The following is a 26070-nucleotide window of genomic DNA, read 5'->3' as shown; positions in this document are numbered from 1 at the left end:
ATTTCAAGACAAAGCTATGTTATATAAAAGTAATACGCAATAATATTTACAAAACAAAATAGGTGCGTATTTTAATTTTAAAATTCTAATTAAAAATTATAACGAAAAATTAACGATAAATCTTAACTTTTATATACATAATAGTTTCATTTAACATGTGTTTTGACAAACGCATATCAAGAAGCAAACGAAGCATCTGTTCATAACCTGTGCCGTTATTCATAATTATTATTTTCTTTTTTATTTAATCTTATTTATATATATTATTATATTTATCATTATTTTTCTATGGTTTCGTAATCTTGTTCTATTTTATCCCGGTTTTATTCTACTTGAAAACATGATTGAAATCTCATCAAATATCAAGGAGAAAAAATTTCATCCATTCTCGAAACAAACACGATCTTTGTCAAATATCATTCCGAAGGATCACACGAAACGAAAAAGGAGAAACGTTGGATAACCAGAAGCAGGGGTGGTGAGTATCAATCTAATAGTAATGAGCAGTGATGCCGAGCGGAAGACTTTGAAATATACATTATGCGGGGATTATGTTTATGCATGCGGGAAAGGCGGCGAGAGCATTTTTCTTTTGATATGCCTTTCGCGGCTCCCGCGAGAAGCATCTTCGCGCGGTGGCTATGAGATTTGAATAAAAGTATCTGGCCAAGTCACTCTGCCGGGGAGCAATTCGCCAGCTGCTTTTTACAACTGCGTGCTCTCATTAAATATGTATAGATTCGCGCCCCGAGCATGTTCCCCCGGATTCGGCCGCCCCCTTCGATCCTCCATCGCCCCTTATACCCCGGTCCGATAATAGAACCGCGCGAACGATTACGAAAAACATATGTTTTAAAGATTGCACGCCGCGGGACAGATATATCGTAGCCGCTATCATTTTTTTCAAAAGGAAATCTGATCCGCGATTCCGCGAGTAGGAGGCATGGTAAATTATTGGAAAATAGAAGGGGAAAACGGATGATACGATAGATTGTTCATATATTTGAATAATTTTGAGATTTGTCGAATAAGCGCGCCATAATTTTAATAAGTTATTTAAAAATAGTAGAGATAAAATTTACGATAAACTTTTTATTTTCGTTATCATCTTTCTTTGTTACCAAATTTAATTTGCAATTATTTTTTATTATTTTATTAGTTCTCAATTTCATGACGAAAAATAATAATAAAAGGGATAATATTAAAAGTATACGAAGCTTGCTACGGCAATTTCACGGGTCCCAGACAATAATGAAAATTACAATAAAGTGCAATATATGAGTAGAATTGGTACCCTAAAAAGAAGAGCTCCCTTTGTCCCAAGAGCGATTTATTCATAAACTGTAACAATCACGATAATGTGTACCTTGTATACAGAAATGACTTGCCCAATAAAACCAGATGGAAGAAGACAAAAAGGTAACAACGTGTAGCACAATGAAACTCGCTGATTCCTCTGTCTACGTATAATTTCCTCGATATTCGATTGAATTGCAAATAATTACGAAGAATATACCGTATGATTTAACTTTTTAACACGGCCCTCCATCTTACATTTCCAGATCGATTAACTTGGGCTCGCTACCAGTTAGTCAGTCAATCATTAGGTAATGAGGCCGTGTTTGGAAGCCAGCGTAACTGGACATCGATTGTCCGTATAAATGTATTGCCGTCCGCATAGAATAGGGCTGCCGATCTTATCGTCACGGTTTCATGTAATGCTAATGGACGCGTGGTAGCCCAATATGTACTTTAAACGAAAAGGTTAATATGATAGCGAGATAATGCGCGGACATTAAGGAGCCGGACGAGGAACGGCGGACAAATTATGAAGAGAACCGTCTCGAAGAAACGAGATCTCGTTTGCTGCGAACCCTTCAAGGTAAGAAAAGAAAATGGATCGCGAAGCAAATTGTCATTCGTTGTAGTTTGAACGGAATCGTTTATTTCCTTCTTAAGAGAAACTTGTTCTCAGATATTTAACTTCTTGTTATAATTTTTCATTTTCGTAATTATCGAGGATGAGAATCGATTATGTGGGTAATCAATTTATTACGAACTTATGTAGTAATTATGATAAATATATAGTAAATATAATTCGACATTTTATAAAATTAAAAATTGAAAGATAATAAAATTAATTATAATTACATATAAATTTTTTTTTTTTTATAAAACTCTTTACTTGCTTGGTTTTCGAATGAAAAATTTCGATTTAAAATCTCGCAATTTAGCAAGCAAAATGCCTGTACATTCTTTATTAAGATGCAACGTCCCCGGCGGTTTCATTTCTCCTAGGAACAAATGGGCCGCAAGTTATCACCCTGAGAGAGAGAGAACGCGACCCTTCCATTTAAAAAATGTAAATTTGTTAATGCAACAGTAGTGGGAGAAGCGTGAAAATTTGCCCGACAACCCTGCCATTTCTTCAGCTTGGTTCGTAGCCACCCTATTACCTGGGACTATTATCCAATACAAAAAATCAAATAAAGTATGCTAAGTTACGCTTCGAAGACTTTAGGGAGTCAGCCGAGAACTGTCGAGGGGTTGTAGAAACATTTTTTTCTTACGCCCTTCCCCGACCCTAGAAACGTTCGCCCAGCTACGTTCTGCCAACACCCATCGGCCACTTACACGCTTTCTTCGTCGCTTCCTATTAACTTTCAACAGGGTGTAAGAATTAAACGAGTCTTAAAGCCCGGCTCTCGCGATTTATAGGCAGACGAACGTGAAAATTGCCCCGACAAAATCTCGCGAAATATTCCTTCATATCGTTCGTTTGAGTACGATCGATTATTTAATCACGATAAAATAATAAAATCGATTGTGTTCCATCACGTGTGATACTTCGAGTATTATTCTATTTTATTTTAGAAATATTTTTGTTTCTTTTTCAGTGGAATTGGAAACTGAATGTTCTCGATTAAAAATATGAAATCGACAAGTTTTTCAAGTTCGCGAAGACGATAATGAAGAAATGGAATATTTATTGAAACAAAATATTTAAGGTAAGATTGGTAATTCTATTTTGTTTAATAGATAAATATAAAAGCGAATGCGATATGCACGGAAAAAGCAAACGAGCATCGATTCTATCGCGAAAATCACCGTCATTCTTATGAGTACAAAACGTTCGTATCTCGTGATCCTCATATCACATAAATGGATATAACTTTCTACTAACGACCATCTACGCAATATCGGGCTACGATTTTCTATCGTTGCATAAGCTGTAATAAGGTTGACGTAATGGGACCAGAAAAAAAGTATTGATCCAAACTCCGCGAAGCACACCGCGAAAGTTTGATAAAAACTCACATTTCACGCTTCGATAGGTTTCATTATAGTCGATACATATTATTCGATGTTCTTCCACGTGATAAAAAGAAGAGAAAAGTAGCAGGAGTTCTACGCTCAGATGACGTTTTCGAATAAGCTTATATCGCGATGTATTTGCTTTTGAAACGCGAGTGATAAACATCTAACGTGGATGAAAATCGATATATTAAATAATATATCGAAACGAAACGAAACGTACTCTTAACGAGAATCATTGGTATCTGAATCCCTTCACGGAGAATTTTTGTGTTCACAGGATCAAAGGAATCGCTCGGTATAATAACGAAAGTAGGTGAATTTCGAAATAAAGATGCGATCTCGCTCAAGAGACAGCCCAGTGACTTATGTCAAATGTTCTCGACGACATTTAACGCGGATTATAAAAACAAGGACTCGATGAACGTTGTTGAACGAAGAGCAGGGACAATTGCTTCACCGTGCCATTAAAATACGCACTTGTTTCCTCGAACATGCACACGGCCACTTTTACTGCTTTCCAGCAAATAACGACAAATATGGTACTTTGTGGCTCAAACTTAATATCTGATCGTTTGTGAAATACGCGGCGCATTATTGCATTCCACGTTGTCGGACCTTGACTTCGTCCAAGATATAGTTCTCGATTTATGAGAAATATCTCCACGGCTGCGATCACCACTGAATGCTATTGGAATTCTACCGAGAATTTAGTCGTTTAAAAAAAAAAAAAAAGGGCTATTCAGTTACAGATACGCTTTCTTGTCTGCGTTACATATAGCCAATCGTGGAATACCGGTAGCCTCGAACAATCCAGTTTCTTCGAAGTTCTTTTCACGAACGTTTTAGAAAACAACAAAGATTACCTCGAATCGAAGTAAAGCGAAATGTAAATTCTTTGAAATACAGAAAAAAAGAATTTCAATGCGTGATATTGGATATAAGAATTAATAAAATTTGTTGTTATTATTATTTATAGCGTTTGGATTTTATGTTTCAAAACGTTTTTATTTTTGATACGACTAACTGAACGATGAACTTTAAACCACTAATGGCCTTGAAAGTGCATCGAAATAAAACGTAGGAAAGCAGCGTGTGCAAGTCGTAGACTTCTCTTTTTCTCAATGGGCGTTTTTCAAACTAATTAAAGCGGATATTAAATCACTTCTACGGTGCACACCCTTCGGTTTCACTGACGTACGACCTATTAATTAACGTTACCGATGCTGCAGAATATTACTTGTCTCAAGATTCTAGAGATATTTCTCTTCTATTGGATAATTAAAAATTTAAAAGAAAAAAAACCCTCGAATGAACACAATTCTTCCAATTTTTCACAATTTTCACCTAAAAATCTCCACTTATAAATTTTCTCAAAAAAATAAAGCATTCAAATGATCTCACATTTATACACTATTTTTATTTGCAGATTACCTCACGGTCACTCCTCAAATTTCTTCAATTTTAATTCTTCAAGATCGAGTATTTCGAGTAGCGTGGCGTCGAAGTTTGGGAAAAAGGAAGCGGACAGGGGCGGTTAGCCGGTCCGACAAAGGACGAGGATCCCTGAGGAGGCACGGCACGAGTGGGTCAGTGACGTCGGGCACGGGACAGCTTGCATATCGAGGGATCAAGGAGGGGAGGAGGGAGACACCGGGCCCTCCTCGAATGATCTTGACTCGAGGGAGAGAGCGAGTCGATCGAGGCGTTGGCGCGAGCGAGAGACGCGGCTGGGCCGCGGGCGAGTTGTATAATATGAACGCGGCGGGCCGCGGCGCAGTTTCGGCAGGCTATAATCAATTCTGATTGCAGTCCAGCATCGCAGCGCGATCCACCGGCCCGATAGCTGAGAAAAAAGTTCGCGCTTCCAACTACCGGGCTGCCCAACGTACCAACCACTCCGAGAGGAACGAACCGGCGGGGTGTATCGGCGGTTAGGGTGGAGAGAGTGGAAAAGGGAAATTGGTTGGAGAGATGGAGTGGAGGGTGTGTGAAAGAAAAAGAAGAGAAAGGTAGAAGGTGGATATTGGAGGAGGAGATTGGAAAAGGGTACAAAAAGGATAGGGGATGAGGTGTGAAGAAGTTGGTAAAATGGAAAGAAGTAGTGGATTGAAAGAAGGGTGTAGAATGAGAAATAAAATGAAAAATTTGGAGAAAAGAAAGGGTAGGTTTAGCAATTTTTGTATTAATTATTTACTTAAACGAGCGTAGATTATTTATCACTGTAATATTGTATAAGAAATATATGTCGTGAATTTCAGATGTGTCCGCCTCTCAGGCTTAAATATCGGTACATATCATTCGACTCCTGGCGAAACGTCGCTTCGGGATATAATTTCTGAACGGACATCTTTTATACTCGGAAGCCTCGCATTAAAACATATCGTAAGTAATTTGCATTTAATAGTTCTCGGCCCAGAGAATTGAAATTAAAATTACATTTTGAATTAAACTATGAACATCGTAATCGCAAAAGATTAAATTATATCGTAATTAATTCATAACACATTCGTAACGCAGAAATTGTCTTATAGCCGAAACGTGCACGCATGCTCCAAAAGTCTAGATCCTCGAAAGAGAGATGGAACAGGAGGAAGATGGCAAGCATCGACTCGATAAAAACGCAACCGAGTTATTTTATTTATCGGTTGGTCAGCAGCCAGCCTGGCTACGCCTTCGAAGTCTCGCGAGCTATCGTTCGACACACGCGGGAACGAAAGAGGAGGAGGCGAGGAGAAGTCTGAGGTCCAGGCGAGGCCAGGTCCGAGTCTGTTCGGTTCTCCTCCACCGTGCAATGGTTCGGGGAACGGCGGAAGAATGCATCCATCGGTTGTGCATCGGTGCAACAGCAACAACGGCACAAGAGACGCGCGCTTCTTACGAGACAACCCCTTTTTTCCTCGTCCCTTCTTCCTTTCTCTCGCGCACCAGACTACGCTCGTTCGTCCGCTCTTTTTCCACGGTACGATTCTTTTTCTCTTTCTCTGGACGGTGTGTCGCGCGAGCGTCCGGCCCCATTAGCAGTTGGACGAGCCATCATTCAATAACGCTCTCAATGCCTGTGCGACCGTGTCTCTCCCGCGCGCACACTGTCCATGTGTGTCGTCGTGCGACTGATAATCGTGCACCAGTTTCTTTCAACTGGCTGCGACAGTATGCAGCGACGATTGAAAATTAGAAATCGTTGATGCGTTTGATAGCATATACGTGAGACGTGGAAAAATTTTTTTAACTGAAAAATGCATTTTCAATGCATCGATGCTTTGCAGGATAACAAAAAATGAGGAATTCGAAACTTGGAAAGTAATTATTCTTTTATTATCTTTCATTATTCTTATATTATCTTATTATTATATTTTCTATCATATCGATTCGATTTCGAATTTTAATTTCGATTAATATAATGTGTTATTTTAAAAATTTTAGATACCATAGAAAGGACAGTTAAAAAGTAACATAATACAGACCTTGAGGATCGTAAAACGTATCATCGCTTCGTGAGACGAACATTAATTAGCGGCACCTTACCGTTAAGTTTCTTATACGTATCAAGAAAGAACTTCAAGCTCGATGATGCATCGCAAAGATATTAAACCAAACCATCTCTGGTTTGTCCGTCAATCTCCAGACAAACTGTCAGAAGACCCGTATATACACACCGAAGATCTGCAATTTAAGTCGGCCAGACTCGACTGACAATACTAAGGCGCGATTGACGTTGGAATTATATACGTCGGATTACAATTTACATTTCCTATCTTAATTTGCATTTAATAATTAAACACATCATACGTTCACGAGATATTCTTCGAGTATAATCGATTAGATGATAAAATTAAAATAATTTTAATCACGTAGCTATTAATCGTTATTTCCGCTATTTGTTATTTCCAATTTTTCTTTAATAATTCCTACATTTTATATTGAAAACATATTTATAATTATTTTACCATACAGTATAGGAGTTTTTTTTTAAATTGGTAACTTTATTAATTTTAATAAATATCGTTGTTCGTACAAGATGCAAAGGACGAACAGAGCGATTAATTTTCATTCGAACAAAGCGACGATGGTTTTGCGGTCATTCCCTCTTATTGCGGATTCAATATCACGCGTGCACACGCGTGATTTATAATACTGATTAAATCCTTCGTATTTATCATTTTGCCACTGTCGGCACGTGTGTAACCGGTTCTCGCTCGCGTAGCTTTTCGACAAATTTCGTGAAAACAGCTAACGAACGATTTCGCGGAATCACGATATGACAATTAAGCGTTTTATTAAATAAAATTTATATTGGTAATACCGTAAGAAAATTTCATAATTTTTGTTAAAAATATTTAAAAGCTCTTTAAAATTACATTATTTATTTAACATATTTAATATTAAATACTTAACAGAATGCTTATCTCGAATAATATCTTTTCAATTACTCGTTAAAGCAATTACGATAATATAGAATGAGACATGGTTGTTTTTCTCGTTGCTTAATCGAATTTATTTAAAATGTACAGCTTACATTACAACTGCGGCACATTTCGACATCCGGCCACGCTTCTGAGTAACATCATTATCGATAAGATCAAAGAAACCCGGTCTACTGGAGTTTTCAGTGGAAAGTAACCTGTCAAGTCGGTCAGTAGCGCTACATGTTTCTACGACAATGAAGTGTCGGACGAGTGTAACTTTAGATGTACTCTTAAATCCTCGAGAACGTAGAAAAGAGGCAAGTAAGAGCTTTAATATCAATAATTTTTGATCAAAGACGTTATATATAAGTTTCATTGAATTGTATAATTTAAAAATAAATAGAAGAAGTATTCTACGACCATTGCGTGTATTCTCTTAAATTTTGTAAAGAAGAATTTTTACATTGTGCTAGATTATTAAAGATTAGAGCACAGTCTTAAAGGGCTGTACATTAGGATATTACAATTAACTTTAACGAACTTCATCATATCTTGACCTACTTACATCTTACCACCAGCACAACTAGAACGATGATTAACGATCTCGAATGGACTATAATAATACTCCTTCTGATACTTAATCGCACTATTTCTCACTCGCAACATGTTAAATAACCTGAAGTCTAAACGAGGTGTCTATCTAAAGTACTGTCCGTTACCGTAGTTACTAATTCTACTGATTGCGTTCACTTTCAATTAATGTGCGTAACTTATATCATAATTCATTTATTCGAACGCTCGAAAGAAAAGGAAAAAATTCAGGTATTTAAGTTTTCAAATATTTAAAACTTAAATATTTAAATGTGGGAATATTCGAAGATTTAAACACGCAAACATTCGAAGATTTCAATATTCAAACATTCTAAGAGCTTTCTAAATTTTTAGACATTTTTAAAAAAATTGAAATACTCCAAGTTGTCAACAACCTTCATCGAAATTTTCCAAATTGCAAAATTTTTCCAAATTCCTCGTCTCGACGATCACTCAGTCGAAACGATAAATCAACGTAACGGGATTTTTATCCAATTCAAATTTTCAGATATACTTCGGATGATTCCAATCATTTGGGCCAGCTGTGCTCAAAACAGTGATACTGTACGCGTGCGTACACGAGACACGATAAATCCAATTAGGACGAGCACGAGCAGCAACGATTATCGGAACTGTTTAATCTAATGCAAATACCGGACGATTGCATCTGTCAATAAAGGTTCGAGGCCGTCTTGAGTAGCGGCAGCTTCGAGTATACTGACAGAAGTACTCGAGCGACGACACGGCAACAAGTGGTGCTCGACGCACCGCTAGGTCAACACATCTCGTCCACCTCTCGTACTCTCGTTCTCGTACGTCTCGTACGAGGCTTCTTTTCACCGGGCAACTTCTGTGACATTATACTTGGAGCACCACTTCAATCTATCCGTCAAACATCGGGCCGAGGAGTACACAACGGAAAAGGCAAATGTTGTCCGAGTTCTCTGAAGACGCTTTACCTCGAATCAGGTGAAATAGACGTGTTTTAGGGATTGTTCCACCATGGATTTAGCAATCGTTAATTCTCGGCTGTTATATAGAGTTGATTTGTACAAATTAAATCTGTGTCTGAATTTTTTGAAGACGAGTTGTTTGGCAAATTTTCAAGGTTTTCGATTTGATAAAGTTTTGTTTTTACCATATTTTTGAACGAATTGGTAAAAATTGATATTTGATAAATATTTTGTAGTTATTTTTTTTTTTTTTAGCGTATCACGTTTCGAGAGATTAAACAACACGATTATTGCATCGATGAAAAAAAAAGGAGAAGCATGGTGGTCAGCAGAGAGCGGAGGAGAAAGGAGCCACGCTCGTTATTTCGAGCGCCTGGGCTGCTGGATAATTGATAGCGGAATGCTAATAACTTGGACGAGCCATGGATTATAATAAGTTTCTTGCGTATACCGCTTCTTGCCTTCGTTCGCTGTTGTTATAAACGTGTCACAGACGATCAGTTTTGTCAGCTTATCACGCCGATTTTAATTAATTGGTTCAGGAAATCTGGGTGAATGAAAATAAATGAAAGGACAGTTTTTCGTGGTATAGTTGATATGCAATAAGATTTAAAACTTGAATTATATGATTTATTTAATTTAGAAAACAGTTATTGTAATACTTGTCACTGAATCGTTTCAGAATAAAGTTATTTTGGAGAAAGAATTCTGCGGATTAAATTTATAATTGCAAATTTAGAATTTAGATTTTATTTCGAAACTGCTTGAAAAGGAAGTTTAAAATTTATGAAACATTTTAAAGATAATCCTGGAGGATGGCTATTTTCAGAGTTATTCAATTTATATTGATAGGTATATAGCACCTATTACGTTCATATTATAAAGATTCGATGGAGAGATAAGATAAAAGAGAACTGAACACAAATAAATAGTTTTCCTATAATTAAACGATATTGTACATATTTTTTTGTCTGGAATTAAACAGAATTAAAGGTTAGAATTTTAATTGTGATTTCTAAAAATAATTTCATTTTCTTGTTATTAAAAGATTGAAGCTTTTTATTTTATTTTATTAATGAATAGAGAATATTGAAATTTAAATTCATAATTTTATAAACAAAAAAAACAATTATAATTATTTTCTCTTATATTTAGTCATACGCATCATATTATTCAATCGTTTTGATATTCGAAATTATATAAACATTTCCTCCCATTAAATAAAAGAATAAACAGAGAAGAAGAAGGAAAACAACGAGAAAAACGGAAATGAAAACATGAGAAGACAAATGATGTACAGGAACGATTAATCGAGAATTTCTATTGAAAACGAACGAAGCCCATTTACTGTACACGTATCCCATTCTACCGTCGAATAGATTTACGGCGCAACGTGTGAAAATTTGTAAAAAATCTTAATACAATTTGCTAGAAGATTAAGCCACGGCGAGTGTATAATTACACGAACAGTTCGTATACTTCCTTTTCAAATCCTGTCCGGGATTACGTATCGCCGTATACTGCATTATGGAGTGTGAATAATTATAGTACACGAGTGGAACCGATGAACGAGTGTACGCTCACTGCCACGCCATCGCGACGATTAACAAAGAACAACCGTGGTCGCTTTTCGAAAGGCTTCCTCGAAAAGCGAAGGGGCAGAAACCGGGAGGAGAAGCAGAAGAACGAGAAGAAGGACAAAAGAAAAAAAAAAGATCGTATCGAGGCGGTTATCTCGATTAGATCTCTGCATCAGATCCATCGATCGTCTTGTCAATTATACGGAATCGTATATCGAACCGCGTAAATTACGGAACACGCGTCCCATGTGAAATAATATTGTAGGTTGCGCGACGCAGAATCGCTGTCGTGTGTGCGCGCGCATGTGCGCAAACGCATCGAAAAATGTAATTACCGCCACTGAACAAGAATCGGTAAATCTCGATATCGTTTTCGTGTGTTTCGTTCCAATTTAGAAAATTGTTTGGTTCGATTCTGACATTCGTATAAGTGTTTATTAAGAATGGAAAAATTGAATTTTAGGTCGAGTCATAGAATATTTCGCACCGGAGTTCATTTCTTTACGATGTGTTAAGATTGTGTTGTGAGTATTAGTTGTTGAACTTGTTGTATGAACATTTTGGATATTGATTATGGAATTCGAAGAATTCGAGAAGTTTGAGGTAAGATTTTTGCTTCAGATTTCATGTTCAGATATCTATTTTTCTCTATGATTAAATTTATTAGATTATTTGAAGTTAATTATTAGTTAATTATATTTCTTGACGATATGACGTCATTCTAACCTCAAAATGTATTCGTCAAGCAATTAATTTACTACGATATAAAGTGATTTCTTCTATGTTTGAATATCTCTTTTTCGTTATGCATAAATACTGTAATTGCAAACAAAATTGCTATATCAATCATTTTATTAAAAATACGAATATTTAGTTGGAAACGACGAAAGAAAATTATGTATTCACAATCATTAATCACAATAGAAATCTTTTTCTTATAATACTTTTCATATAATGCTTTTAATCTTTCTTTCCTTATTTTTTTCCTTATTTTATTATTAAAGCTTTTTTTCCTTATTTTATTATTAAATTATTAAAATCGCAACATAAAACATTTTTATACATTACCAGAGACGCTTTTATCTCTCCAGAGTACCATAACCAAAGCGTGAAAAGATTAAACATAGCAAACTATCATCAAAAGACACAATCAGAAAATACACGGAGCAATCTTCCTTCGCTCCATTTCCACTCACGTCCGCGCTTCGAATCCAAAGTTGTCATAACTAATTGAATCCTCACACGTATAGTACGTATACGCGACGCGAGTCACGATAAACATTCGAGTCGATAGAATCGCTTAGCACGAGATAAACTTGTCCGTGGCTGAAGTTTATTAACGCGCGGCACAACCCGGTTATACATACACACCGTGGAAAGAAATCGGCTTTATAAATATTATACGAGAGAGACACGAATGTATAGCGAACTGGTTTCGCCGCGAGCGTTGTGTTATCAGCGCGAACCAGTTATGACATTTATAGCCGCCGATCCCAAAAATTTCAAAACTTCACGCACGTTTCACGAATGACCATAAACTATTTCTACTTCCTTGAATGTTCCACGTGTCGGTACGTTATGCGTAAATTACGAGTTCGAGATTCTTTCTTTTTTTCAAAAAAAAAAAAGATATTTTTAATATTTACCGTATTTTAATATTTTATATATTGGAATTTATTTAGCAAAACGGAATTCAATTTAAAACGAATTTGAAATCAAACGTTTCTTTAGTTCGAATGATTCTTTCATATTTATTAATAGATTATAAATGGAAATGAAATTGTAAATATAATGAAACAAATGAAACGAAAATTTCAATTCAATTCTCCTAAAATAAAATCTCTTGATTTCGTTATCATATCATTTTATCTTAATACTCGAAATATCTACGCGTCATTTCGAATTCAATATAAAATACCATTTCTAAAAAAATCTCTGAATAATAAGACAAACTCAGAGACAATTCGAGCTATTTCTATCACATCTCCAATCACCCCGACAAATTACCCCGCATCAACGAGCGTCAAGTTCCATCTCATGGTAATCGCAAAACCTCGTCCTAGAAGCGTGCTATTAGTTTAATCGTTCCCTAACCAGCGTGAAAACTCGACCCAAGCGAAAACAAATGAGCCAAAAGGAGGAAAGGGACGAAAAAAGAATAAAAAAAGGGCCCGATGAAATCTCGGCGTTTCCGTCATTTCTGCCAGCAAGCTCGTTCGTGCAGGCTATATTCGCCCGCCGCGTGCCAAATTACATTAAAACTTCCTACGTGTCGAGCATGCTCGGCCTAGGGTACACCGAGTGTGCGTATACAACGAAACCGCGAAATAAAACCCTTAGACACAGATTGGCTCGCATGTTTCCCGTAATTTCGCACGAACAAGCGACATATTATTTCCCGTAATCACGCTTGAACCGAACGAGGAGTTACTTTATGCGGTCTATGTTTCGTTACACGGGGGTGGGAGGGAGTTGAACAGAGATAAGAGGATGGTTACGCATCGAACTACATAACCAACTATTGGTCATTTAATTATTGTATCCTGCCTCATAAATTATTCAGTTTGCCGTAACGTTTGCCGATCTTCGGGAATTATTTATTGCGCGCACGTGAAGAGGGTAACAAACGCGCCTAATTATTCGCGCCGGGCGACGATATTTTTGCGCGATTATGATCGATAGTTGTGGATTTTTTGAACGAGTTTCAGCATGTTTAAATTTTCGATCGTGAAATAATCGGTATTGTTAAAATTTGGTTATTATGTTCAATTTCAATGTTTAGGTGTCGAAGATACGAAAGTGGGTATATTTACGGAGAACGAGTTAGTTAATCGTAAAAGTTTCAAAAATTTTTTTTGGATACGTGTTTAATAATAACAAGTAGAATCATCGAACCGTAATCATATACTTCTGACATTTTCCGAATGGCTTAATTACGCGATGAACGATAAGAGGAAATAACATAGCAACGTTCCAAGTGAATGTCTAATAACTTGCCGGTTTTGAAAAAAAGATCAAGGGAATCGCGAGGTAGAATGTAAAAGACATTCGAGGTTCATAGCTATCAGAGAAACGTCAACGAACTCGATCGTTCGTCTAATAGGAACTAAGGGACAGTCTCGGGTATTTAAGCAACGTGTTTGCTCGAAATGGGTAAACATGGGAGTATTCGTTTGGCAGAGAAATATTTACAAGGTAAATTTCGAAGGCTGACACTGTCTACCTGTCCACTATTCCTCGCTGCATCGAATATGGAAACAAGGAACTCGATCGTTTAAAGCATCGATCCTTTAAAAAAGAAAAAAAGCAGAAAGGGAAAACGATGGATCGGTAAACGATCGAAGAATAATCGGATTGGAAAAAAGGAATAAGAAAAAAAGGAGAAAGAGGGAATTTTAGCTAGAACTCCCCGGAATAAGAAGATCGTTTACAAAAGAGGAACGGACGAAGGAAGGAACGAACCTGTAATAAGGGAATCCCTGATGAACGTGAAGGTCCATGGGCATGGCGGGATGCGTGGGCCCATGGTGTGCCGGCGCGGGGGTGTACTCAGCAGCCGCGGACAGGGGTGGCTGCATCATGCTCGCCGCGGCGGCCGCATGGTGGCCGGCGAGCATAGCCCCCCAATGGAAACCCGGTGCACCGGGCATCGCCGACGGATGTTCCAGTTCGAGGCCGCGGTGGCTCGTGGAGGGTAACGCGCCACTTCCGCCCGATCCACCACCGATACCAGCGGCTCCACCAGCACCGCTCCCGGCGACACCGCCGCCGCGGTGCATCAGCCAGCCCTCCACAACGAACGTCGATCTTGTCCCTCCGTTGAAACACCTTTGATCACACCTGATTCTCCGAACCAACAATGTACAACCAACAACTCACACACAACGATCCAACGATCGACACTTCCGGTCTCTTTCCTTCTTCTCCTCTCAACCTCTCCACCACCCAACGCCGAACCTTAACAGGTTCCCCTCTCGCCGATATATCATACACCACCCAATGGCAGCCTCGTGTACAGGTTCCCCTACGATACCTCCACCAATAAACTCGAAACCGAAAGGCCGATACGACGAATAACAATCACTTGACACACTGTGGACACATGATTCGGCCCCGTGCACGACGCGAGCCGGCGGCCTCTCCGCGAGCCTGCCACCGGCCCCGGAACACGGCTCACCGGACACTCTCGCGATCCACTAGCGAGGAGGATGCGAACGTTGAATCTCGTATCGCGTTGCGGCGGTCGCGGTGGTAGCGCGGCGCTCTCCCTGGTCACGTTCGGCGTCGTCGTCGTCGGCGGCGCGGTCCTCGCCGGATGTTCACGGTTACGCGGGGGAGACAGGTGTTCCCGTGGCTTCCTCTCGCGAGCCGCTGCAGCTGGACGGACCCGGAGAGTGGCGCAGCCTTTAGCTCGGCCATGAATGACGCGCCGTACCTCGAGCCACTTCGCGGAGGCGGGGCCTGCTCGCGCCCACGTGACACCTACCGCCTCCGTACCTCGCCCCCCGCGCAACCCGCTCTCCACCACGCTGCCCAGCCCTCTCCTCTCCCTCCTCACGCTCACCGGCCCCGCTCTCCACGCCAGCTGCCACCTCTACCACCACCATCTCCACCACCACCACCACCACCATCACCACCACCGAAGTCGATACCGTGTCCTCCGCCGCCGGTTAAGCTTGCACCCGGATACCGTCCTCGATTCCGACTAGATGCTACCACGAACGTGGATGATCATCCCAATGGCTGGTCGAATGGCTTGGAGAAACGGGAAGGAGACCTGTCTTGGGGAACTATCTGTTTGTTGGGAGACGATTTTTAGTAGGGGGTAGGGTTATGAGAGCGATGGAATTTTGGTAGCGAATTTTTTTTGGGCGAACGCGTTTGTGGGTTCGAGTGGGTCAAGTTGGGGATGTAAAAGATGATTCGATCGAAGTATTTCTTATAAAAACGACGGAAGGAAATGAAAGGAATGTTATTTAAAGTTTGGATTATAAAATTATATAATGTTTTATATAAGAAAGGATAACTATTATATAGGTTGACAAAAAGTTTCTCCGATAAACGAGGTGAAACTTCTTACGGAAATTCGCCCTTTCACTCGCCGCGTATAGTGTTTTATCGCATTCCAACGGTAATGATCTATCGGTGGATACTATTCCGCGCCATTATTGTATTCATTATCGAATTATCTTCGTCTTATTGTCCGACCGTACGAAGCGCTCGTTACTATACTTTTAGACACGAGTCTTCCTCGCGTTTTCTTATTTTCCGTAGCAGAAAATGTGATAAAAAAAAAAATCGTAGATCCGTCGCCTACATTTTCATCGATAAAAAAATTTCTTCAAAACTCATTATCTTCCTCGATATACACCAATATATACCACGTTCGTTTATTACTCGAAATGCAACATATTAAAAATTAACTCGTTTTTATTTCAATACTTGAAATTATTATTTCAATACTTGAAATCAGGCGAAAAGATGTATCGCGAGGGGGGTGAAGTAAAATCCGCGAGGTACCGCCTCCGATTACGAGGCGCGGAACGAGAAGGCACGTCGACACCCTCGCGAATCGACCGAACCGTAGACGCAAGCCCGTTCTGACGTAACACTTGTTGAGCCGATTCACCCCCGCGGCCATCCCTCGATGGACATTTCGCAAACGACCGGGGGATGTGCCGTGGAATTTCTGTTATCAACTACTCGACTGCCACAGACGAGCGCTGGCCTTCATCATCCCGACATTCGTTTCTCGTGTCAAGGGTTGAATATTCCGGTCGAGAGTCGGAGAGTTGATCGAGACTCAAGCAAGGGTCAACAGAGGATGAAAAATTTCCTATTTTCTTAAAAGGAATTACTCGGGTTTTATTAGCTCGATGGTTTAACGCTTCCGTAACACGTGCAATTCACAACAGGGTGAAATAAATATTGTAGCGTTTGGACGCGTAGGGGAACAATGTATAAAATATGTGAGGCAAGGCACGTCCTCATAATTCTATCCTACTACCCCAAAGTGTCAGAAATATATCGTTTCTTCGACAGTCTTGACAATTCGTTTGATCCTTAACAGGATCGTGAGTGGAATCGAGTTATCCTTCGAGAATTATTCAAAGTTATATACCTGTGCTTTTATCGTAACTACATTTCGCTATTTATTTGATCGTAAAATAACAACGCCCTTCCTAACGCGTTCGTTTAATTTCTAATTTCACGAAAACGAAAATTTTCATCGTTCTCGAACGTTCTCATCCCCTTTTTTCAGCCAACAGCTTTTCATTTTCACGATCCGCGCTCGAATTATTACTTCTAATCAGAGATTCAGGTACGCGAATGGAAAATAAAAGCAGGGGAGGGTTGAATCGTCCGCATGAGGGGCCCCCGGGTTGTAACCAGGCTGCTACAATAAAAAATTTAATCAAAATGCCCTCTTGGTAATTTACAGCTCGGCCAGCCTCTCAACCCTTTTGGGCGGCGAGAGGAGGAAGGAGGGGCGAGAAGGGGACGACGGAGAGAAAAAGAAGCCCGTAGGAGTCATAGAGGAACGCGACACAGGCCATTTCCTCGAGGGCTCGTCCCCCGTAAAAAATAATACTTCTTGTCTCCGCTCATTTGCCTCCTGTTAAACTTGCGCCACTCTCACCTTGACACCCGCTCCCAACTCGTAAATTACGAATTAGAGACGTCAACTGTAAACCTTACAACTGTATGCTGTAAACGCTCGACATCGGGGAGGAGGTAAGCACGTTTTACAAATACGAACGTTTTAGAAGTTTAACCCTTTCGAGATGGCTACCGCTCCCTTTAATTAAAACGTTTTACTTCTAACGATAATTTAAGAAAGTCCTGCGTACTTTTCAAGTTTTCTAAAATCTAATTTTTCTCTCCTCGATAAGAACGTGTTTAAGGGAAAAAATAAAATAAAATAGAAATTTCAATTTTACTTAAATACCAGGAGAGCAATATTCTATTAGATTTTTGCAACAGTGATCACGATAATTTGAGAACACTTGTTACATGTCGCAAATTTTAGTCTTTCTTCGGTAGGGTTCACAGATTATCGGTTAAGAGAATCTATCCAATCGATAATCCGACACGTTCCTCTTCCGACTCGATATTCGATATTCCGCGAGGAAATCGTACTTGACTCGTAGAAACGGTTTAATGCCGTAATCCCGTTCCGAAATTGCAAACGGCGTTACTCGTCGCCATGATTAAAGGGCATATCTATGCACGTCCGATTAAAGACCGCCGCGGTCGCAGCAATAATTTATTTACAGCTACGACTTACGATATCCTGGAACCATTAAAGGTGGATTCCCGGAGAAAAGTTTGGGCCGTGGTTGCCTACCTGGTGGGTACAGGTGTGAGTCGTAATAACATAGCGGCCGCGCCCTTTAACCTCTAATATCCCTACCTTGGTACCGACTTCACTAACGCCGCCAACAATCGGCCCCGGGTACACCGCAATCATCCTCTACCTCTGTATCAATCGCCAGCGGATCATTATTGCGGATACACTTAGCATTGCGCTTTCTCCACCGTTACTTTTACCACTGCACACGTGCATCGCCCGTTTCGAAATATTCTATCGCGATTCTGGTCATTCTTTTAACGGAAGAGAATTTTCGAATTTTCTCCTTCTTTTTTTTTTTTTTTTTTTTTTCTCTCTTTAAGAAAGATTTAAAGGATTTTCTTTTTAATGCAATTGAAAAGTTTTGAATTTTAAGGGATTGGAAATATTATCGAGCGAGCGAATTCTTTGAATTTTTTATTTCTTCTTACGTATTCAAGAAACTTTGAAATTTTAAGAAAGTTGAAAATATCATAAGATGTAAGAAGAATTTTGCGAGAGATATTGGAAATATTATTGAGCGTATGAATGCTTTGAGTTTTTGTTGGTTTTGTTGGGAATTCCAGAGAGATTGAAAAGTATAGGGGGAATGAAATAGGATTGGAAATATGGTCGAGTGAATATACGATATCGTCCAAAACTGTAATTTATTTCTCCATGGTGCCAAAATACACTAGAATACTCCGTAATCGTAGTAGAAAATATTGATATTGTTCGGATATAAGTATATAACATGTTAAACGCAACATGACGTTTGTGAATAATGATATTGACGTGAAATTTTCATATGAATGGGGTGTACATTTGAAATGAGGGGGGTGTGTATGGTGTGAATGGCAAAATCGCACAAATCTGAGCAAATAAAATTAACGATACGTATATCTAACAAAAAAAAAAAAGAAATAAGAAATAATAAAAAAAACCATTTAAAAAAACACGCTTGTTCGATAAAATTTCAAAATTGAAATTAAAATTCGATATAGATATTATCGAAATTTATTCGTTTAATTTTAAAAATCAAGAATATATTGTTTCACTGAAATAATATAAAATAAAAAAAAAGAAAATACTGTTATTTTAACGAACGTGTTTTCTTATGGTTAAATAATTGATTCGGCGCTGTAATCGACAAAATTTATAGAAATTGATCTCCAGAAAATTGATAATTTTATCCTTTCTTTTTTAAAAAAAAAGAATGTTAAAAAATGGAATAAAATATTGATCGAATGATCATGACCATGTAATAACTTTATGCCTGACATTACGGCGCCAAATTTAAATTAATATAAGGAATTACGCGATATTTGAATTACGCGCGTTCGAGAAATTCAAAATAAATCTTACAAAATTAATCAATACAAAAGTTCAATCCTCCATGAACTAAATCTTTGTTTGTAACATAATATTGTAAAAGATAAAATATTCATTTTAAAAAGAAATGTAAAACAATACTTAATAATGGACAGAAAATTAAAATCATACTGATCATTTGTAATACTAATATAAATATATATATATATATATTTATTAAAAAAAAAAAAAAAAAATACGGTTCATGGAGGTTTAATGTGTTTGTATTTTTTAAGACGCAATACAAACAGGCATCGTACTCTCGAAAGTATTCGATAACTTTGCCGCAAAATAGCCCGCTGTTTCTCTCTTTTTTTCAAATTTTCCATCATCGTGATTAAAATATAATCTAATAAAAAGAAAAATTTTCATTTAAAAAAAAAAATAAAATATATCGTCTACCTTCGAATCAAAAATTTCGAGCACGATAATAATAAGAAATAGAAACTGCGGACCGCTGTAATTATCATAATACAATTTGCAGATGAATCGTGAATTCGATTCTGCAATTAAATCCTGTAATTAATTTTTTTGTTTTTTTTTTTTTTAAATTTTTATCCCCAATATACAGCAATATTTTCACGTATTGCCCTATATCATAATTTTAAAAGTAAAACCGCATGCAACGTATAATCTAAGTAGCCGCTACAGCAACGCAAAGGTGAATACATTTCGCGACAAATCAAGCTGTACAAAGCACGACACGATCATTTTTGTTCATAATTCTTTTTTTTTTTCTTTTTTTTTTCTCCTTTTTTACCCTTTTAGTGAACTGGATGTAGTGATAATGCGAATGAAATGGAGGAGAAGGAGAATTCTTCTCTTATTACGTATTTATTATATATATAAGTAATATTTTGATTTCTCAGGTACTTTATACACATTATCATAGATAAAAAGGCAGATGTGAGGCAGGCCTCGTGTTCGTCGAGTCCAGTTTTTTTTTTTTTCATTCGATGTTCATTCGTCGACGAAATAACCTCGACGTTGTAAAACGTAAATTCGACGAACAAGGACTTGAAATCGTGGAACGTCTCACGATGTAATATTAAAAAAAAGAGAGAGATATTCAATTTTTTTTTTAAATAGTACAGTATGAGACGAATCCTCTAATAAAGTGCGTGATAATGCTCTAGCACTATGATCGCGAAAGCAGATCGATTTTCATCTTATTAGAATGTTTATTGCTATAGTTTCTTTTTTTTTTTTTTTGCAAATTATTCCTATAAAATTGTGTTTTAAATTTGAAAATCGATATTCCGAAATAATTCTCATTGAAAAGTGTCCTTTAGATCGAAGAATTTAAAGCGTGAATTTTCCCTACAAATTTAAAATGAACTTTCCAAAGCAATTAATTCTCAGGAATTGTGACGAATTACATTTCTCGACCGACGAAAATTGTTCTGTTGTCGCCTCTTAAACTTTTCTCTTCGACATAAAACTACCCCTCGGGGTGTCGTTATCTCGCAGATCTCAATGAAAAGTTTCACCCGATTCCACGGGGGGGAAAATCTGTTTAATAAAAAACCAGGTATGCAAAGAATATAATCTGCTCTTGTTAAGCTCTATACTCTCTGTATGTCTGTATGTATGTATGTATGTATGTATGTATGTATGTGTGTGTATGTGTTTGAATGGATAATTGCCATTGTCTTTGTGTACACGTGTGTCGTCACCATTTGTCGTCGCCGTTATGGACACGTAAGTACAGCATTTCGAATCCCGTGGATCGTATATAGGACATTCCTCGGAAGAACTATAACTTGATCCACTGCATTTACTGCAACCCCTCTCCTTCCTCTCGTTTTCTCCTTATTAAAATATCTTTTTTTTTATATTTTGGATCCCTTATGGTACATTCCTCGAAACATTGGAAAAATTGTACCTCGATCCCTTTCATCCCTTTCTTTTATCCCTTCCTTTACTTTTCTATCTTTTCTCCTTACGATTGTAAGATATCGTTTTGCATATTGTGTGTTCTCATGTTATGTGGATCTCCTCTTGTGGTACATTCCTTGAAACATTGGAAGAATTATACCTCGATCCACTTCGACTCCATCCTCTTCTTTCTTTTCTCCCTTTCCTCTTTTATTAAAATACACCCCTTTATCTTATAACGTAGCATGCTTATGAATACAATTCTACTTCGAATTCAAGTCGAATTCTAATCCCCACGCTCCTATATCCTCATCACTTCTACTCAAACTCGAACGCAGAGGATGTTTGAGAACGCCTCAGCAGTTCTTGTTAGCCACGTGATGGAAATAGAAAAAAAAAAAATCTAAGTCTGCGAGAGATTTGCAAACTTGTTCCTTTTCAAGGAATCTCCTTTCTATATCTCGTATCTTCTCCCCCGCTTCGCTAGATTCTACACGAAAAATCATCTTGACAAAAGTGCCACTAACCCGTCAACACATTCGTTTATAAACGCGTGCACGCTTATGTGGTAAGCGCCGACTGCAAAATTTCTCTGAAAATTTACGACTATTCTATTCTGAATCGTTTGTTTCTATCCTCTAGTTCATTATGTTTCTTTTTTTTTTTTTTTATTAAAAAAAATGGTCGTCCTGTTTTCCAACCAGCAACGCGTTTTCGGTTTTAAGATTAAAAAATGTATACACAGGATTGATTATAATTAATTGATTATAATATGTAATATTTGATTTTTTATTGCATCGCTTGTTGGAAAATCGAACGACCGCCACGATCCACATCGAAGCACAAGATTAATTCGTATTTTATGTATAATTCTAACCAAGCTGAAATTGAGACTTTCTATAGCCTACGATCCCTTCCCCCTTTACAAAATATCTCACAAAATATAATTTCGTTTTTTGTCCATGAAAATCAATAATTATATACATATGTATTTTTTTTTTCAATTTTATAGAAAAAAGTATCGCTCAATTTTGAAGTGCGATATCTTTTTCATTTTACACACGCGCTATTTACATTAAAAATTGCGTTTTCTTTTTTTTTTATTTGATTATAATCTACGAGTTTTAATCATCGAATGAAATATAAAAACTGTGCTTTTGGAAAAAAAAACTGCGTAGAAAAGATAAAATGCAGAAAATATTCTCTTTGAGCTCGAAAAATATTCAGTCGGTGAAAGAAACGAATCGTTGTGTTGTAATTGTTCGTAATTGTAAATTGTGTACAATTGTAAAAAGTTGTCGTCTAAATTTCTATCCCGTGAAAAATTGTTGTGAAATATTTCCCCCGTTATATTATCAAATAATAATTATCTCTACGATGTATAAAAATAAAATTCGAATTTTTTTTTTTTTCCTTTTCTTTTCTCTCTAAAATTATTATTCTTTTCGCTATCTATTACTCCCCGTCACGCACAAGTTTTCGGATCGAAACCGATCGAATTGAAGATTGCGCGACGAAACTGTAATCTTACTACCTCTTATCGAAGATCAATTCGCTTGGAAAACCATCGAGATAATCACAGCGTTTAATATTCTGCAATGTATCATAATAATAATAAAAACCTTGGGTACAAATTTTATACAACCCGATGTTTCATTTTCAATCGCACAGAATTTGAATGTGGATCGAGCTTTAATCCTACGTTAGACCGTTGAAAATTGAAAAGTGCACATTCTTTGATTATCGTTCTTTTCGCATTTGTTCGCTTCTATATTATCGACGTATGATTCAATTAAAATGAAACATCGCGTACACGCAAAGAAACGCTACTAAATGTTTTTCTAATTTTAGTACCATTAGTACCATTATTATCGAGATGACCTATTCATCGCACAAGTGAAAAAAAAAAAAAAAAAAAAATCCTTTAAGCGACAATTAAAAGCATATATTAATATAAAAACCCACCTATTCCTGTTTCCTTAATCATACTCTGTTATCATTTCGTTAGAATCGAGTAAATCACCTTCAAATCGTTAATTAAATCCAATAAGACAATGCTCTCAATTGAAGAAGCAACATCATTCCTAAAATCCCATTTGCAGTATTTATATTTATCAGTATATTCTTTCTTAAAGTCATCCTCCATCTTGAGGATTATTCATCTTCGTTATGTATCACACGTATATTTTCACACGTCTTCATTTATCATCATCGTCTCTCACAATTCTCTCACATTCTTCTTTTTTATTTATCTGGAGCATGCATCATTTTTGCTCCAGATTCACTGTATGATCGCAATATCAAGCGAGTCATGTTATTCAAGGGCGTGTTTCTACCCTTCGTTTTCAACTCTTTCAACGTATTTTCCTTCGTCCACGATCAGTGGATAAGGTCTTTTTTTTTTAAATCAAACTCGTCTGCCATGAGATTGTTATTATTCGATCGACCCTTGTGAATTTTCGTGGGTGTATCGATCGATGATCGATGTTATGAAAATTTGCGGATAAAACCGTCAAGTTTTATGGAATTTCAAACAAAATAACGTATCTTGTTCTTTGATATATATATATATATATATATGGGATGTTCTTCGAAGAAGCAAGATAATTTTATATTTCACGTCAGTACCATCTGGTAACTGCTCGTATCGCTGAAATTATCACAGGATCTGATTAGTTTCATTAGAATTCCAGAAACCTGTGTTTATAACAGCTCAGATCTCTTTTTGTCGATTCAATTTCTTCGAGTGGAGTCGAAGACACTTTAGGTCTTCTATTTCTTTTTTTTTTTTTTTTCTTTTTTATTAGAACGATCAAAAAGAGAATCCGAAGATAATAACGCGTTTAGAAGAAAATTCGTTTGCTATAATTCTGAGTTCGAATATCAACTTATACCATTATTATTATTATTATTATTATTATTGATACTCTGTTTCATTGATAAACAGATTTGAAATCTTTAAAGAGAAATTCTCTTTTCTCTTCTTTATCTTCGCTTCTCTATATTATGCAATTATTAATTAAGACCGCCTTCGAGAATTTTAGCAAAGGAAGTTTCTCCACGGTAGCATTCGATCGTCAGTCAAATGCTACCAACTGCTCTCTTAAAAGCAGTCATCCTCTATATATATATAAAAACAAACTAAAAAAGAAAAAAAAAACAAAAATTGTTGAAAACAATAAAACGATGATATTACTGTCATTTAACATGCATGACAGTCAATTCTATGGAAGCGTTCATACATAGAACGTTGCTTCCTCTTCGTTTTTCAATCCTTCATACAACGCTATAAAATATCTTCTTTCTCGATCGATATTAAATTACAAACAATAATATGTATATGTGTATATATATATAATTTGCAACATATATATATATATATATAAATAAATATTTATACTATATAACAAAAAGTGCCACCGACTCACCGGTCAGTTTTTAAAAAAAACCTCGTACTCGATTATGCGAGTTAAAAATTCATTTCGTTCGTCGTCATCAATAATTGACTCTGTTGCAAATTCTTTGAAAATAGAAGATAAAGTTTTTCCTTTTATAAATATCTGTCAACCTTATCTTTCTGAATCGTTCATGTATATGTATATGTATATATATATATATATCGTTTATTATGTTTCGTCGATTTTCTTCGTTCTTCTAGAATTTGCAAATTATGCTAAGAGGTTTCGATTCGTGTTTACATTCGACGGTTCAAAGATTGTCTGCGTGGCTCTTTAACACTCATTCATTCTCGATTTCGCACTTGGCTAAGAGCAGGTATACGAAACTATACTTACCTCTCGTTCTCATACACGATTCCTACGATTTTTAAATATTTCATCTTGCTAAAAATTCGTATAAAAAAAATTCTTCCTTATTCATCATTGTTTTTCTTTTTTTCCCTTTTTGACCTAACGCTCATTGTCTAAAGTTATTACCTCAGTCACTGATTGTATACGTTTATTCTACTTACTTTTTCTTTTCTTTTTTTTTTTTTTTTTTTCTTTTTCAATTTATATCACAATTTCAAACGAGCGCAGATTTTTCCATCCGCTTGAGCGCAATTCGTTGCATTTCTGAAAGAAACTAGATATTGTTTTATATATGGACGAAATTATAGTTTCTTAAGTTTGAGCTTTCGTATTATTAATTGACTCGAAAATTGAACACTCGAAACAATTATGGCAGTACAAAAGGATATGCAGTGTAAAATTAAGAAAAAGCGCAGTGAGATCGAGAATCGAGTGTGCCAACGATTCTTTTACTGTGAAAAAACAAGTCTATCTAAGTCTCATCTTTAAAAAAAAAAAAAAAAAAGTATGAACACAAATATTAAAAAATATATTCGAAAATATATATCTAACTAAATATCTCAAACATCTTCAAACACATCCGCGTCAAACGTTTACCAATCAATCCCCAATGATTTCTCTCGATTCTAGATCAATTCTCTGAACAAGCTCGTTGACAGCGTATCGATACTCGAATGTACCGCGAATTTTCCAAAAATTATGCGCTCTCTTTCTCTCTCTCTCTCTCTCTCTCGTATACGACACTCTATAACGATCCATATCAACTCGATTTCACGAAAACGCAATGATCAAAACGTAATTGGGGGAGGGGGAGCAAGGTGTGCTCGGTGACTG

The 26070-nt window shown here is 37.0% G+C and overlaps 1 protein-coding gene and 1 long non-coding RNA gene across 10 annotated transcripts in view; one reads left to right on the top strand and one right to left on the bottom strand.

Moving 5' to 3' along the window:
- Window positions 1-26070, bottom strand: part of LOC122721032 — a 232178-nt gene that overhangs the window by 103084 nt on the left and 103024 nt on the right. The window lies entirely within an intron of this gene.
- Window positions 288-8172, top strand: LOC122721037. Of its 2 annotated transcripts, XR_006347850.1 has the most exons (9): window positions 288-478; window positions 1160-1419; window positions 1563-1882; window positions 2898-3008; window positions 3596-3857; window positions 4745-5479; window positions 5577-5700; window positions 5850-6618; window positions 6742-8172. It is a non-coding gene; the product is annotated as an uncharacterized LOC122721037 (long non-coding RNA). The 2 variants fall into 2 exon arrangements; XR_006347851.1 differs by lacking the exon at window positions 1160-1419.

The sequence above is a fragment of the Apis laboriosa genome, unplaced genomic scaffold, assembly GCF_014066325.1.
Source record: "Apis laboriosa isolate Shangri-la unplaced genomic scaffold, ASM1406632v1 scaffold13_cov153, whole genome shotgun sequence".
Taxonomy (NCBI): Eukaryota; Metazoa; Arthropoda; class Insecta; order Hymenoptera; family Apidae; genus Apis; species Apis laboriosa.
The sequence above is the reverse complement of the archived record's forward strand: the minus strand, read 5'-3'. Positions and strand labels throughout refer to the sequence as shown.